The sequence below is a fragment of the Vombatus ursinus genome, unplaced genomic scaffold, assembly GCF_900497805.2.
Source record: "Vombatus ursinus unplaced genomic scaffold, bare-nosed wombat genome assembly UNPS02008961.1, whole genome shotgun sequence".
NCBI classification, from domain to species: Eukaryota; Metazoa; Chordata; class Mammalia; order Diprotodontia; family Vombatidae; genus Vombatus; species Vombatus ursinus.
In genome coordinates, this window is record NW_020948739.1 from 3,304,324 (window position 1) to 3,317,093 (window position 12,770).

Consider the following 12,770-nt stretch of genomic DNA (forward strand, 5'->3'; position numbering starts at 1 on the left):
TGATTGAACTGACCTAAAGGATCAATACAAATAACCAAATGCAATCATCTAAGCCAAATTTGTGGGGCACAGGACAGAGTCAAAGATTACATTTTGGTATTATTTGGCATTCAATGAACTCAACCCCTTTTTCTCCTGCTCTACTAAAGATACAATTGCTGATTTGCTCCTGGGATTTTTGTGAGGAGAAATGACTACAAAATCCAAGCATCACTAAAGGGGTAACCAAGGTGGCAACTGTCACTCAGGCTCTTTGGCACTTTCAGAAGTGTTTGTGAAACTCACTTGTGATTCTTCCTGCCTCTCCCCATAGCTTGTTAAAACCTGAACCTGGTGCGTGCATTTTTCTCGGGTTTGATCAGTTAATGATTTGGTACAGTGTCTGTGAAGTGTTTGCCAGTAGAAGGATTCCAGCTCTCTTTTACAGACCCCCTGACCCCACTTGTCTGACTCAGTAGCAGAGTAGAGTACTTAAGAGTTTAAAATGTGGTGAGTTCTTGAACCTCCCAATAGCCCAGGTTCATTCACTCCAGAAAGACCCCAGAATGTTACTGAAGGCTCCCTGGGAATCTAGGGAGTACTCTGTACAGAAATGCAATTGCTCTGCATCTTGTCTGAACTAGACTTTATACTCCTCCAGGGCAGGAACTTTGTCTCTTCTGGGTTCTGGCACACTCATCCCAGAATGCTTGGCATCAGATTGGAGGGCACTCCAACGTGGGCACCATCTAACAGCTCCTGGAAGTTGTCACAATTCTTTTTCTATATTAACCCCATTATTATGACCAGAATCATCATCATCATCATCATCATTGAGAGAATGCAGTCTTCCTCTCCTGAAACTGTGCCCAGAACCCCTGATTCACTCCACTTTGTCCCTGCAATTTCAAACCACCTCCTGCCCGGTGGGGATACCTCCTCTGCCCCAGCAACTACTCCGTTGTTCCGTTGCTGAGTTGTTGGCTCCAGATCCACGTTACAATCTGGGGGACGTGAAAAGTGACTCGAAGGAAGTAGGGGCAAGGCCCGGCCAAGTAAGAACAACTTGGGCCACGGGGCCACTCCATTTAGTTTGCTCTCCCTGCCTCCCCAACTCATCCTCCAACAGGATGCCCCTTCCTTCACCCCTCCCCCTCCCCTTTTTTCAGAACGCCTCCTCCCCTCCTTCTCCTCCTCGTCCCCCCCATCCCGCCCCTTAGCCCGCCCGTATAGAGAAGCAGCCCAAGCAACAGGAGAGGAGAACGCTCTGGGATGGGACTTGGAGGAGGAAGGGAAGGAGGAGACAGCGGCGGCGGCGGCGGAGGCAGTGGCACGGATTCCTGGTCTCCAGCGTTCCCAGGAGAGGAGCCGCCTGCTTTTTTGGAAACGAAGGAGAGCGAGGAAGACGTGGCCGCGCCTTGCCTCGCCTTTGGCTCCCTGTCTACCGGGGCCGCAAGAGCAGCAGTGGAGAAGGAGGCAGTGAAGGCTGCAGGTGAGCGGAACTCTCCCTGTCCCCGGGATTTCCCGTGGTGGAGAGGTACAGGTATGCGCAGCAGTCCTGGTTAGACGCCGGCGGCGTTAGCCTCATCGCCCCTATTCCCGCAGGGCAAGGAGACAGCAAACCGTAGGGAGAGTTCGTAGCTGAGGGGCGGTGTCTGCCTCCAGGCGGGGACTCGACTAGCTGGGGTCCGCGTTGCCATCCCGCTCCGCGCCTGGTCGCCGGGGCGTGCACTACGCCGGCTGTGTGTGCGCCCCCCGCGCGTCCCCTCCCCGACTGCAGGGCTGGCCTCGGTCCTGCCGCGAACACACCGCGCGGCTCACTCCCACAGGAGGCGAGACGCGGCAGGGGCAGTGGCAACTTTTGCCCCTGGAGCCCGGGACACCGCAGCGCGCCCTTGAACCGCGGGGTGGGAAGGAGCCGTGGGGCCCTCCTGCGGATCGACGGGCCTGGGAAAGGCTGCCCCTGCCTCTAGGCTCAAAGCTTCTGTCTGCCATCCTTGGGAGGTTCCTAGTGGCAGCCGGCTCCCGGACCGCGTCTACACAGACAGCGTGAAATGGGAAGGTGTAGAGCCTGCAGCCCAGTGCAATTGATTTATGACTAAGTGACTGCCACCTCGGGGACCTCGAAGTGATTTTTTAAAATTCTCTTACTTTAGGAGCTCTTAGGGTTGGAATAGAGTAAGGGGGGGGGGTGTTTTTATAGCCCCAGTGACCCGGATTTGAGCTTTCACTTTCTTCCGTCTAAATTTCTTTTCACCTATTTAGTTTAGGGGGAGCTTGGGGAAAAGAAAATGTGGTGGGGACCTCAGACATTTTAGATAAGTGGATGAGATGGATAGAAATACAGGGTGTTCCTAATGTCTTAGTGTGGTTTTAATTATTCTAAAGACAGAGAGCCTTCAAATGCTTCTTGAGAGAGTTCCTAGAATCTGGTTCGGTGTCTGACAAGGGGTGATGGGATAAGTGATTTTTGCTTCAAAACTTCCAGGACCATTAATGTTTATCAATGAAGATCTGGTCCTTCCTTATGCTAGTGGCCCTGGTCAAAAAGGTTGTCTCTCAGAGTTCAGACTTTTCGTGATAAGCCTTTCTGACCTTTGTTAACACTGGTCTTCCACTAACAGACATAACAATACAATCACCAAGCGTTTGCAGTGTGTTCGGAGTTACCAGTTGTCTTCCAAGAACCCAGGGCTACCTCGCTACCATCATGTATAGGATTTTAGTGGAGTGCTCTGTAACAATCTTCAAATGAACACTTTAAATACAGCTTAGCTAGGCAAATACAGATTTACACCAAAGGTATATTGGGGAGTGAGTTTCCTTGCCGAAATTTTATTTTCACACAACCTTTCAGAAGAATTTCTATGTAGAGAAAATCTGCATGGTGATAGTGGAAAGAGCACCGAGAGCCAGGAGACCTGGGTTTGAGCCCCAACTCTGCGACCTATTAACTGTGTGACTTTTGGCAGATCATATCCCTTCTAACCTCTTTGACTTTACAATAAGGAGGGTGGAGTAATGATCTCTAAGGTGCCTTCTAGTTTTCTATGGCTGAGTAAAAGGGAATATATAATAACTAACATTTATATGGCTTGCTTTGCAAAGAGTTTTGCATGTATTAATTCCTTTGGTCAGTACAACAACCCTGGGAGGTAGATTTTATTATCCGAATTTTACAGATAAGGAAACTTAGGCTGAGAGAAATTGAGTGACTTGCCCAGGGTCTGAAGCAGGATTCAAACTCAGGTGTTCCTGGCTCCAAGTCTGGCACCGCCTCAACTCCACATTGTAGCTGCCTTCAATATATATCCCCCTAAACACTCAGTTATCAGTGCTTTGAGAACACTAATGCAGATAATTCAAAATAACAAATGCTTTGCCTTTTCCCTATGATGAAAATCGTAGGTGTTGAGGAATTGGGGGGTCAGGCTATTAGAAGTTTCATCAATTTGAGGGTGGTAGGGGAGGGGGTGGAAAGAAAGATTGTAAATCAAGTGTTACTTCTTTCCTTAAGCAACTATCAGCTTCCCATACTCTTCCTTCAAAATATTTCTTCCATTCTCAATGCTATGCTTCCCAGTATTCTCTTTACCTTTAGCAGCATCCCTAGGTTATTAGAATTCCCTTCCCTAAGACCTAAGACTTCATTTGGAGAACCTGAGTTTTAATCTGTGCTGCCTGCCAATGACAGGGGTTCTTGAACTTTTATTTGGTGTCATGGACCTCTTTAGTAGTCTGATGAATTTTTGTTCATCAGAAAAACTGATGTAGTAGTCTGATGAACTTTGTTCATCTAAAAAATAGACAGCTACTATTGTCATGGTAGTCTATGACAATACCCCCAAATCTTCAATCAAAATGATGAGGTCCCATTTTTATAGCTTACTTCCAGAAAGTCCCCTCAGCTCCAGCCCACAGTCCCCACCCAAAGGAATCATCTATTGAACTAATTTTTTAAAATGCCTGTGTATTCCTGGTACAGTTCCCATCTCATCATTCTTAATCTTTCCTTTGACAAATCTGAAAGTTATAAATCATAGAATCATAAAGCTGGAAGAGACCTTAGAAATCATCTAGTTCTGTCTCTATAGGTGGGGAAACTAAGGTCCACAGAGAGTGAGTGACTTTTCTAAAGTCATATGACAAGTGAGTGCCAGAACTGCAGATGGAATCCAGGTCTCCCCCACTGCTATCCTAGTGGTCTATGTGCTGCAAGAAATAGTGCCCCTAGTGGTGCCCAGAGTCATATTTTCTTTTCTTTCTTTTTTCTTGGAAACAATTTTATTGGATTTCATTTAAAATGAATTTTCTTCAAAATGATTTCACTTATTTAAAAACAATGTTACTGCATCTTATTTTAAAATAATTTTATTATTCAACTCATCATACACCAAGGTGGCATTATCTCTGTCTTTTTTTTTTTAAGAGAAATGACTTAGCAACCAGATTCCCAAATAGTGCCAAGGATAGAAGGAAGGAATTAGGAAGATAAAATTATTTAATATGATGTGCTATGATAGTCTTGGGAGCAGAAATTTAATGTAACTTACTACCTGGGTGACAAGATTTCCAGTTTTAGCTATGTTATAAACAATAAGGACAATTCACACATCCCTCTCTCAGGGTCTCAGTTTCCACATCTGTGAAAAGATTTGGCTGGACTAGATGATTTTTCTAGGGTGCTTTCCAACTCTCACACTGACTTACTCAGGGTAATGTAGGTAGTAAGGAGGCCTTGTTGTTTTTGTTGTTCATGCTTGAAGAAGAACAGTGACATCTGGAGAGTGATGTCTTGACTTGCAAGTGAGTTGGATTTAAGTGAGGCAGGGCTGTGCAACGTCATCAGCCTCACTCTCTCCTTCAGAATCATTCTGAGTCCAATGGCAAGACATAAGTCAGAATGACTCAGTAAGGAGGGCTAGGACTTGTAAGGAGATCCAGGTACATCTTCTGACTCTAATTCAGCAATACAGATTTTTATTTTAAAGGAAGTATCACCTTGTGCATCACTAGGGATTCCAAATATTACAGTAGAAAAATACACTAGGAAGAGAGTTAAGAAACCTGGATTCTAATCACTTAATCTCTGCCTCAGTTTCCACAACTGGAAAATGGGCATAACAATAGCACCTACTTTCCAATGTTATTGTGAGATCAAATGAGATAATATTTGTAAAATATTATCACAGCACAGAGCCTGGAACATAGTAGGTACTGTTTAAAATGTAAATATCACTTCTTATTATTAGTATTGGTCCCTGTTCTGCCACTAACTTGCTACTTAAAGTCAAGAGGATTGTCTAGGAAACAACCTGGTACAGTGCAAAGGACTGGATTTAGAATCAGAAAACCTGGGTTCAGATCTTGGCTCTGTCACCTACTGCCAATTTGACTGACCTTGGGGCAAGTCACATTTTCTGGGTCTCAGTTTCCTTAACTGTAAAATGAGGAGATTGCTGTAAAATGGGGGGATTGGATAAATGATCTCCAAGGTCCCTTCTAGAGTCCTGTGATTGTTATTTGGAGGGGATGGAGAAGTCAAGAACTCTTGCAGCCCTAAAACTATGATCTAGTCTAATTCTTCCATTTAACAGATGAAGAAAGTGAGTGCCAAAGAGGTTAGATACTGGAATAGATTAAGGAGAGTTAAGAGTTTCAGTTTCTTCTCAGTATTCTTCTCAGAATAATGCTTTTAAATGAATTAATTAAAATACATATGGTTACAAAGGAAACCAATTACATTGAAATAAAGTTGTCAAATACTTTTAAAAAAGCAAGTTCGTAGACCCCAAGTTAAGAACTCTGATCTAGTCCAGCCCTCTCATTTTTCAAGTGAGGAAACCGAGGCCCAGAGATGGTAAGTGATTTGCCCATTTAATGGTTGGAACAGTGGAGCTTAAAAAGGCCTAAAACCACAAAATTAAGAATTAAAGACACCATAGTTTGATGGGATGAGCCCTGGACTTGGAGTTGAAAAACCTGGCTTGGGGTCTGAACTCTGCCATTTTCTGACTGTGTAATGTTGACCTCTCTGAGCCTATTTTCCTCATCTGTAAAATGGGCATGATAATTGTGAGGTGGGGAGTTATTATAGAGGAAAGATTTTTATAGATGGAATTAGAAGAGTTGGATTCATGTCCTAGCTCCATCCTTGACTAGCTGTGTGATGAGGGCAAATCACTTACCTTCTCTGAACCTTAGTTTCTTGGTTAAACTGGCATAATGATATTTGTCCTGTCTACCTCCCATGACTGTTGTGAGGATCAAATAACCTGTTTAAAGAGCTTTGAATATTCTAAAGTGCTATATGGATGGAAGCTAACATTATTAATCTTTGGCATATAATCAAATGGGCCATAGGATCATAGACTTAGAGCTGAAGGGTCTTTAGAGATGGTTCATTTTGTGGGCCTCAGTTTCCTCTTCTGTAAAATTAGAAGGCGGGATAAAGATTTACTGTCCAGTCAAGAGAAGAAAAGTGACTGAGTGAACTTGAGGCTTTCATAAACTAAAAATTCCTGTTCTCTACTCATGCCTCTCAGAGACAATAAACTGTATTCAAACTAAATTACTGTGTGCTTCATAGTACAATTTTCTTCCTGTATTTGTTGTTGTTCAGTTGTTTCAGTCATGTCCAACTCTTCAAGACCCTTTTGGGGCTTTCCTGGCAAAGATACTAGAGTGGTTTGCCATTTTCTTCTCCAGTTCATTTTACAGGTGAGAAGACTGAGGTAAACAGGGTTAAATGACTTGCCCAGTGTCACACAGCTGGTAAGTGTCAGAGGCTGGGTTTGAACTCAAGAAGATGAGTCTTTCTGATTCCAAGCCCAGTGCTCTGTGCTCTATCCGCTAATGCATCTCTCTGCCCTTTCTTCTCATATACGGGTATAGCAAAGATTGTTGTTCATTTATTTCAGTTGTGTCTGCTCTTTGTGACCCTTTAGGTTTTTGGGGGTTTTTTTGGCACAGATACTGGAGTGGTTTGCCATTTTCTTCTCCAGCTTTTTTTATAGATGAAAAAACTGAAGCAGAGTTCAATGACTTGCCCAGGGTCACATAGTGTCTGAGGCCAAATTTGAACTTGGGTCTTCCTGACTCCAGGCCTGGTGCTCTCTCTATTGTGCCACCTAGTTGTGCTTTGCTGTGGCAAAGGAGCCCTCCACAAATGTCACACCCTGCTAGTCAGAATGTAAGCTTTTGAGGGCAGGGACCCTTGTTTCTCTTATATTTGTATTGAGAATGCCTGGCACATGGTAAGTGCCTAATAAATGCTTGTTGACTTGCCAGTCCTTCAATGATGAGCCATTGTAAAAAGCTATGTCGAAAAATAGACATTGAAATGGCATATCAAAAAACCAATTAATAAACATTTATTATGTATCAGCTATGCCAAACTGCATAGTGCTAAGCACTGGAGATACAAAAAGAGGCAAAAGATGGTACCTGTCCTCAAAAATCTTACAATCTAAAAGGGTAGAAAACATGCAAGCAAATATATGCAAAGCAAGCTACATACAGGATAAATAGGAAATAATTAGAAGAGGGACAGCACTGGAATTAAGAGGGGTTGGGAAATGTTTCCAGGAGAAGGTGCATTTGTAAGGGAATTTCTCAGCAGAGTCTGATCAATTTGATGGTGGCCTAGGTGATTTGATTGCAAGGCATGGATCTTTGGAGGCATCATAGGGACATTTTTCTCACCCCAGCAGGAAATGATGGTGGTTTTATGACAGAAGCCCATGGCAGAGGTTAATGTGTGCTTGCATTTAGTCTAAGGGGGTAGTTTTTGGACAATGTTTCTGAAATCCAGCCTCCTGTGGAAAAGAGTGGAAATTTTGAGTTCTCTAGGTGCAGTGATCCTGGAATCTAACCTAGCCAGAAGAGTTTTTCTGGACACCACCAGCTCAAGAGATAGTAGCAACTGGGTTGCTGAGACGTTTCTTGCTGAAGCACATGTCATGTGCACGTTTCTCAGCCCCAGTTCAAAAGTTTTCAAGTTCGAGAGTTCAGGAATTGGACCTCTTAAAAGAGAATTTCCTGATGCAGCATGCTTTGTGGAAAAAGAGAATCATCCACATAGTTCCTGTGCAGCATCTTACTTGGAGAGGAAAGCCAGAGAGTTATTCAGATGGTGCAGGTCAAAGAGTAATGGAATTACTAATTCAGCAGCACCCAAAGTATATTTATCTTCTAGCAGGAGTCTGAACTAGAAGCAGCTAGGTGGCACAGTGGATAGAGTGTGAGGATGGAGTCAGGAGAACTCGAGTTCAAATTCTACCTCAGACACTTACTTAGCAGTGTGACCCCGGGCAAGTCACTTAACCCTGTTTGCTTCAGTTTCCTCCTCTGTAAAAGGAGCTGGAGAAGGAAATGGATACTAAAAGAATATAGACATAGAGCTGAAAGGGACCCCAGAGTCTACTAGTCTAATTCTCTCATTTCACAGATGAGGAAACTTAGGTCCCAGGAGGATTTGCCCAAGATCACAGAGGTAATGAGCATTAGAAGCAGGATTTTAATATAGGTCCTTGCACACCAAAGCCAGAACAGTTGCCACTGTACCGTGAAAAGAAAAGTTTCCTGGAGAACTCTTAACGTGTATGGGAAAGAGGGGTTGTACCTGTCACTGTTTTTCTGCTGCCAATTGTATACCCTTTTCCTAACACGGATGGTCTAGAAACACTTGGCTCAGCTTGGTGCCAATGGAAAGTGTTGCACCAGAAAACCTAGAATTTCTTCTGCTGTGAATCTATTTCACATAACAGAGGAAAGAGATAATGAGGTAAGTGGCTGGCTTCTTTAAGCACACCAAGAAGGTCATTGAAAAAGGCCTGCTAGTCTCCTGAAGTGTAAATAATGGGGAGATTACCCTAAGAGACTCTGCTTGGCAACTATGAATTGCTAAGAAGAAATTAATCTGTTTAGAGGGCTAGAGGGAACCTAATTTCTTCCAGGACAGAATCTACATTTTTTGACTTATTTCATTCTGTATGGGCTGCCTTGCCTGGTTTCCACTCCACAGAGCAAGATGCCCCTGAGCTGGATATCCCCTGGTCTCCAGCCATCCTATCTTGACTCTTTTTGTGTGTTGTCTCACCCCTATTAGATTGTAGACTTCTTGAAGGCAGAGACTCTATCTTTTTTTATTAATTGTATCCACAGCACTACCACAGTGCCTTTCATATAGTAGGTGCTTAATAAATGTTTATTGGATTAGATTGAAAATAACCAAATACAAAGAATAACAGTAAATGAGTCCTGGTCTCCATTGACCTTGATGTGACTCTAGTCTACCATATGTATCCATGATACAGAAAGGGACCCATATAATACAGCATTGGGTATTGGAAAGAGTACTGTGTTTAGAATCAGAGGACTTAGGTTTTGAATCCTGGCCCTTTTAAGTATTACTTGTGTGACCTTGAGTATATCATTTAACCTCTCTGACCTTCACTTTCCTCATCAGTAAAATTAGAGAGTTGGACAGTTTTAAATCCTATAATCGTGTAATTAAACTTTCTAACAATTAAATAAATACATAATTCTCACATTATGTCTTTTGTATCTTGATTAATTTTTACATCTTTGGTCTGTCCAAAATTAAGACTAACATTATCAGTGCTTTTTATAACTTTCAAAAATATCAATCAAGCAGCAGATATTAATTAAGCACCTACTGTGTACATGGCACTATGCCAAGTGATGGGGATATAAGGACAAAAATCAAATAATTTCTGCCTTTAAGGAGCATGTATTCTGTTAGAGAAGACAACATTTACGAATCTAAGTAAATACAATGTAATTTGGGCAGTGGGGGAGGCACTGGCAGATTGGTGAATAAGGAAAGGCTTTGTGTAGGAGGTTGCACTCAGCTTGAACCGGGCTCTGAAGAAAGCTGTGGATTCTTTTTAAAAAAATTTTATTTATCTTATTTTAAATTTATCAAGTAAAACAAGCATTTCCATAACATAGTATAATCAAAGATGATTGCACATGAAACTGCAAATCTATTATGTATAACTTGCTATTCCTTTTACCTATATCATAAAATTGTCATGTGAATTTTTTTCTTTTTTCCCCCCTTTATTTTCTTCCCTGCCTCTGTTCCCTGTTCTGCTCTGTGAATCGATTCTAAAAGACCATGGTTGCTTCAATACTTTGGAAATCCCTGATTTTATAAGTGTGATTATTTCCTCCAATGATGTAGATTGCAATCCTATTATTCTATTCTTGAGATATTCTGTGGTTGAAGACTTGACATTATTCAGTGGTCAACCTGGTGACTTCACTAGGCTGATTTCCCCAACAACTACCCACAATCCATCACTGACCTTATACTCAACCAGGTGGTGCAGTGAATTGAGTGCTGGGTCTGGAGTCTGGAAGACCTGAGTTTAAATCTAGCCTCAGACTCTTACTAGCTTTATGACCCTGGGCAAGTCATTTAACCTCCATTTTCCTCATCTGTAAAATGAGGTTAATAATAGTGCCAACCTCCCAGGGTTGTTGTGAGAATCCAGTGAGATAATAATTGTTAAGCACAACACAAAGTAAGTAAGCCCTATATAAATGCTAGCTAGCTATTATTACTCAAGGCATTTTTTTTAACTTGGCAGAACCAGTCAAATCAATGTGTTCCATTAACAGGGTCTTAGGGTTAGCCTGGAATAAACATTCATAACTGCTTTTTCTTTCTTCATTCATTCATAACCTTCTGGAACCCAGAGTCATCTCTACATCATGAAACATTAGAGTGTAATTTAGTGGAGAAGAAAATGATTAAGTAGACTTTCCAATCACTTTGTGTTCCATTTGCAAGAAGGTGTTTTGCTGGTTCTCCTGATTCATGGATATCTTGATATAGTGAAAAGATCACTAGTTCTAGAGTCAGAGGAGCTGGGTTCTTATTCTACCTCTGACTTACTTGTAAAACCTTAAGGAGGTTTCTTAACCTCCCTGGACCTCAGCACCTTACTCTGTAGAATTAGGAGGCTTGAATTAAATGGCATCTGAGTTTCTTTATGGGGCATCTAGGTGGCACATAGAGTATCCAGCTTGAAGTCAGGAAGACTCACCTTCATGAGTTCAAATCTGGCCTCAGACACTTACTAGCTATGTGACCTTGGGCAAGTCACTTAACCCTATTTTCCTCATCTGTAAAATGAGCTGGAGAAGGAAATGGCAAACCACTCCAGTATCTTTGCCAAGAAAACCCCAAATGGGGTCACGAAGAGTTGGTGAAATGATTGAACAACAAGAGTTTCCTTCCAAAAAGGGGTCCTTTAGTATCACCAAATTGTATTCTGATCCTCTCTCCTCCTGGAAATTACTTTATGTATGTTTTGTATTTACTTATCTGTGTGTTGTGTTCCATACATACCACCTCCCCAAATGGAATGTAAACTCCTTGAGGTCAGGGAATGTTTCCTTTTGTCTTTGCATTCCCAGCACCCAGTACACTGGCTTGTACTTAGAAGACACTTCATAAGTGCTTGTCGAATAAATGAATGAATGGATGGATGGATGGACAAATGGATGGATGCTGTTTTGTTAGAAACCGGCTAAAAAACCTCCTGCAATTCTTGAAATGATCAGAAGACATGGAACATGTGCACAGGGATCTGTTTTAGTAAGTGATGATTAACCATCATCCTAAAAGTATGTCGGCCACACATACTATCAAGTAACTTGAGTATAGATTTGATCTTAAATGGAAATATGGCAAAAGAGACTTGAGCCTGAGAACATGTGGAACATATTTTGAAATGAATGAGCATTGCAATGAGTATTTCTTGGCCACCAGGAAGGAAAACTACAATAAAATAAGCTGCGTATAGACAACGATACCAAATAATTATGGTATCCAAAGCTGTAAGTTGATTAATATTGCAGTGACCTGGATATAAACAGCAGATTTAAGAAGAAGGAAAGGGTAAATAAGGGAGATCTACCCCCTGAAAAGCAGGATCTGTCCAGATAGCAAAAATCACAGCCCATCGAGATTTTCTCTGTTTTCAAGAAGCTTGCGATAAAGAAAGGAAAAAGTTAAACTGAGGAATCCCATCCGAATTTTCTATGTGCATCTCTTACCAGACAAGGTCCTTTCCCACATAATACACAGCGCTGTGGATAAAGTGCTGGATTGGAGTTAGAAGAGCTAAGCTTGAATCTGGGCTTTGCCACTTACCAGCTGTGTGACTTTAGGAAAATCATTTAATTTCTTTGTGCCTCAAGTTCCTTATTTGTAAAATGAGGGGCCTTTGGGCTGGGTGACTTCTGAGGTACTTTCCAATCTTAAATCTAATTCTAGGATTCTGTAAACTGTAGCATTTTTAAAAAATGAAACCCATTGTTATTACTTTCAAATGTAACATGAACTAGGATGAAAAATGCGGCCAAGGAAGAGTTTCTACCCAGATCTGCTTTAAAATGCAGATAAAAATCACATGTGAATTCAGTTTTTTTCTTTCTTCCCTCACCTCATTCCACAATCTTAAGTCAAAGGAACTGGGAAGTTTATTGCTGACAGGTATGCTAAACAAAGCCCAGTGATTTTGTTGTTGGAAATCATACATAATGAAGGCTAGAATTTAAGACACAGATTTAAGGCAGAAGCCAAGAATGGTTTCACCTACTTTTTTTGATCTTTTACCCAGGTTAATATGAACAGCAAGTTGCAGCACTGTGGGATATCAAGTAAATCTCATCTCCCCAGTTTCACAAGTTCTTTTGCAGGCTTGTTAGATAGATAGATAGATAGATAGATAGATAGATAGATAGATAGATAG

The 12,770-nt window shown here is 41.8% G+C and overlaps 1 protein-coding gene across 3 annotated transcripts in view; it reads left to right on the forward strand.

Annotated features, from left to right (window-relative positions):
- Window positions 1-1,220: 1,220 nt before the first annotated feature.
- MATN2 (matrilin 2) overlaps window positions 1,221-12,770 on the forward strand; it is a 206,736-nt gene continuing 195,186 nt past the window's right edge. For all 3 annotated transcript variants that reach the window (XM_027849872.1, XM_027849873.1, XM_027849874.1), the window contains exon 1: window positions 1,221-1,471. The gene's annotated coding sequence lies outside the window, so the exon portion shown is untranslated. The remainder of the gene's footprint in view (window positions 1,472-12,770) is intronic.